The sequence below is a fragment of the Tiliqua scincoides genome, chromosome 2 (assembly GCF_035046505.1).
Source record: "Tiliqua scincoides isolate rTilSci1 chromosome 2, rTilSci1.hap2, whole genome shotgun sequence".
Lineage (NCBI taxonomy): Eukaryota > Metazoa > Chordata > Lepidosauria > Squamata > Scincidae > Tiliqua > Tiliqua scincoides.
The window spans coordinates 217,934,432-217,939,181 of record NC_089822.1 but is presented as its reverse complement, the minus strand read 5'-3'; the positions used below and the strand labels follow the sequence as shown (position 1 = coordinate 217,939,181).

Sequence of the window (4,750 nt, the reverse complement as noted above, 5' to 3'; positions counted from 1 at the left end):
GCAAACAGGGAAAAAAACACAGGCACAAACCAGCTGCTTGTATGGAAGAGAATATCTATAGGGCTGAATTGAGTTGTTTTCCAGCCTCCTGACCCTCCCACTGCCCAGGCACAATCGCACTGCAATGTTCCACCCATTTTCTGTTATGAGAAGATCGTAAGTGCCTCCCATATAGAAAGAGTGAACTGATTTGCTTCTTTCCAGAACCCCAAACACAAAGGTAAGAGAAGGTAATGTCCATTGTGCCCCATACAGCTGCCTTTCTCATACCCAGCTACCTGGAACATGACCACGGTAAGCATTCCTTAGATTAAGACTTGTGGCAATCTATGCAATACGATTGACAGAAATTCATGTTTCTGCTAAAACAGATAATACAATAATGGTATGAAGGCAGGTAAAATTCTAGGTTGAGCATATGGAAACTTTCTAATATATCTGAACACATTTTAGTGGAGCTTTCTGCTCCAAACATATATCCACATAAATTTAACGCATTTAATAGTTTTCCGACTTACTATTAAACTTCTTGCAGACTCAAATAATATGATTGTAATGTGTTGCTAACTCCACTGGGAACCACCTAACCAACTTTCCAGCACTGGCATAGCTGTGCCAGTGGGGCATGTGCTGCAGTTGGGGGGGCAGTCATGGAGGCGTCCTCAAGGTAAGGCAATGTTTGTCCCTTTATCTCGGAGTTGCATTGCCCTTATGCAATGCAGTGCTGGAAAGTGGGTTAGGATTAGCCTTATTTATATTAGTTGGTTGAGTTTTATGTTTTGTTTTGTTTTGTTAGAATGGTGATGCACTAACTGAGGCTGCCATATGATGATTCATGAAGTGGTGTCAAGGTTATACTTTGATGCTAATAAAGATTCATTAGGAATGAAATATCTTATCAGCAGTGTCTTTGTAATGACCATATTACTAATTTCATTTTAAAGTTCTGATGAAATAAAAATGAATAGCAGGTGGCAGTATTCTAGAAGTTTTAGCAAGGTCACATGACCAGGATAAAAAGCAACATCACAAAGCATAAGATGTCAGAAAATGTAGGAAAAGATCTTCACATTTTGTACAAATGCTTGAAGAATTTGCTTCTCGAGTTTGAGTTTCTGTCATTGTCCAATTGAACACATTTTCTCAAGGTATGTAAGTAATTTCAGTTCATACAGCCTGAGGATGTGGACAGTATTCTCTGGAGTGTGAGACCTGCTGCGTGTCCTCTTGAAGCTTGCCCAGTGTGGTTAATACGTTCTGCCCATGGGTGTCAAGGACTGGGTGGGGAGGATAGGAAATTCATCTCTCAAGAAGGGAGTGCTGCCAAAAGCCTTAAAGGCTGTGGTGGTTCACCCTCTTCTGAAGAAATCCTCCCTAGACCTAACGGTCTTGGACAATTTTCAATCTGTTTCCAACCTCCCATTTTTGGGCAAGGTGACTGAGAGGATGGTGGCATCTCAACTCAAGGGAATTCTAGAAGAAACTGATTATCTGGACCCCTTTCAGTCTGATTTCAGGCTGGGCTATGGGACAGAAACGACCTTAGTCGCCTTGGTAGACGATCTGTGCCGAGGACTGGACAGGGGGAGTGCATCCCTGTTGGACCTCTCAGTGGCCTTCGACACCATTAACCATGGTGTCCATCTGGACCGGCTGACTGGGTTAGGGCTTGGAGGCACTGTCTTGCAGTGGTTCTGCTCCTTCTTGACAGATCAGACCCAGGTGGTGAGACTAGGGGACACTTGTCCGGTTCCCTGGCCATTGACCTACGGTGTGCCTCAGGGTTCTATTTTGCCCTCCATGTTGTTTAACATCTACATGAAGTCGCTGAGAGAGGTCATCTGGGGACCTGGAGTTGGGTGTCACCAGGGCCTCTGAGAGGAATTTTATCAGGGGGTACAAAATTTCCTTTGGGCCCTTTCCCAAAGCGGGAGGAGGGCAATGGGGGCAGGTAGAAGAGGGGGCAAAATAGGCAGATGGAGGGTGCTAAAAGCCAGAATAGTCTTTGGAGCCCAGGTCTACCCAACCATGTGGCATTGGCAGCTAAATAAAGTAATATGGAAAACCAAACACACTCCTTAAATCTCTTTGAAATATAGAAAATATCTTTGAAATATAGAAAACCTATTGAAGAAAATTAGCATCTTCATATTTGGGTTCATACTAGAATGGACAATGTGCTGTGTGCACCAAAATGAATTTCTGCAACAGATGTAGCCCCACATCTTTGTCCCTGAGCTCCTATACATTCCTTCATGGCAAGCGGATCTACATACCAAAGAGCTACTGTAGCAGGCCAGTTCCCTCCCAGATTTGACACAGTGTTAAGGAGGGTCATGGATGCATTCCTAGGCTCAGTGTGTATGGCTTGCAGAGCAGTTGCCACTACATGCCTGCGGTTGTGCACCCCGCATCAAGTGAAGGCAGAAAGTTCAGGTGAGATAGAAAATGTAAGTTCCCAGGAACTTTCTGGGCCCCTTCTTTTGAGTCCTGGGTCCCCTTTCTGACCCTGGGCCTGGGTACAAATTACCCCCTTTACCTTCCTCTCCTTGGCCCTGGATGTCACCAATATGCGGATGACACCCAGCTCTCTCTCTCTTTTCCACCATGTTCCAAGGGGGGCTTTTACCCAGTTTCAGCTGATGTGCCGGCTGCAGCCATACCTGTGCCAGTCAGCTCTGGTGACAGTGGTCCATCCCCTAGTGACATCTCGGTTAGACTACTGTAACACACTTTATGTGGGGCTACCCCTGAAAACGGTTCAGAAGTCTCAATTAGTGCACAGTGTGGCAGCTTGGTTGGTTGCTGGGGTTTGCCATGTGGATTCTGCTACGCAGTTGCTCCAGCAGCTACACTGGCTGCCCATTCCTTTCCGAGCCCACTTCAAGGTGTTGCTGATTACCTTTAAAGCCCTATACGACATAGGACCAGGATACCTCATGGATCACCTCCCCCACCTCCCCCCATACATTCCTGCGCACCCCTGTGGTCACTAAAGAGGGCCCTTCTTATGATATTGCCGCCAGCTGAAGCCAGGGGAATGGCGGCAAGGTGCAGGGCCTTCTTGATTGTGGCGCCACACCTCTGGAACCAGCTGCCAGAAGCAGCTTCTTCGGTACATGGTTTCTGGTGGAGTCTGAAGACCTATCTGTTTTGCCTGGCCTTTGGGGAGGGCGGTACTCCTTAGGGATCCTTTAACTTTTTAAATTTTTATGCTACTGTATATTATTTATTTCCTACCTGCTCTTTTATGATTGTGTAAGATTGTTCTATGGGTTTTAATGGTTTTTGATTTTTAATAATTAACTTTGACATTTTTATGTATTTATGTTTCACTGTAAATTGCTTTGGATGTTTAGAAAAGTGGCATAGAAATTTTTTAAATAAGTGAATGAATTTCTCATTTATTGTGAATTTTCCCAATCACGTTAAAGTGTTCTGAATTATTTAATTCCTATACCATACCAAACCAAAAAGCAAAAGCCACATTAGAAAAGAAGCAAGCATCTTGGCATAAATCTTCTAAGCTATTCATAAACAAACTGCAGTGAAAATAGTTAATCACTACAAAGAGGAGGGTGGATATTTTCAAGGAAGTAGAACTGTGTGGGAAGCTGACAGGTCTTTTCAAAATAAAAAGGAAAATTAAACAAATACATAAGACATTCTCAAGCTGAAGCAATGATGACTCGGATTCACATTTTCAGGGTTCATGAAGGGAGGAAGGCAGGCTGGCAAGCTTCAGGGAGAGAGCGTGCACTACCCAGTCAGCCTCCTTGCCTTCTCTTTTATTAACCTCTATTTCAGCCCAGTACAAAGGTCAGTAGGTAAACACTGTAAGTTCCTTAGCTCCTTAGCTCCACTCTAGCCAAGTACAAAATAATGCAAGTTCCTCAAGGGATTTTTCCCTGTGTTGATTCAGCCTGTTTACCCAGTCTGTTTCCTGACTCAGACATCACCCAGTCTGCTTCGTGACCCAGTGTGCTCCGAGGGTGGGGGTGAGTGTGCTCACTAGCCTTTGTCACGTAAGCAAAAGGGGTAAGCAAAAGGGAACAGTAAGGTATTCCCCTGATTATTTCCTTCACAAGCGAAATTCGAAAACGGTTTGCGAGATTGACGTGTTAATAGAATTTTGTGGGAGATTTTTTTTTTTTTGCATTTTTTACTATTGATTGTTTTTGTTCCATTGCACAAAGCTAATTTGAGAACAGCATGGCTATTTATAGACAGCTATTTCTATGGAGCAGTGAGGACCACTTTCATCTTCTTATCACTACACTGCTGCACTACCCTAGCTCCAACACTGATAACTTGATTATGGTACAAACATAACACGGGCACTGGGCTTCACCATGGGGATACTGGTTGGCAACCTTCAGTCTCAAAAGACTATGGTATAAGCCTACAGCACCCGGTATTCCCAGGCAGTCTCCCATCCAAGTACTAACCAGACCTGACCCTGCTTAGCTTCTGAGATCAGACGAGGTCAGGCATGTGCAGGGTAACAGGTGAAAACTCTATGAAAACCATGAAAACCATGGGGATACTGAGGAGAGACCTTGGAGGCATCAGAGGCCTGCCAAATTCACCTCCAGTAAAGGGCCCAAGGACTTCCGAGAGCCCTTCTGGCTGACCCCTCAAGCATGCAGCATCCACCGGCACAGCCAGTGTGAGTGTCTCCACCATTGCTGCTTTCTCCCACCTTCCCTGCCCACAACAGAGTTTCCTCAAGTCCCTGTAATGATGCAGG

The 4,750-nt window shown here is 44.8% G+C and overlaps 1 pseudogene; it reads right to left on the bottom strand.

The window, feature by feature from the left end:
* Positions 1 to 4,399: 4,399 nt before the first annotated feature.
* On the bottom strand, positions 4,400 to 4,516 carry LOC136642993 (5S ribosomal RNA; annotated as a pseudogene).
* Between the last annotated feature and the right edge of the window lie 234 nt (positions 4,517 to 4,750).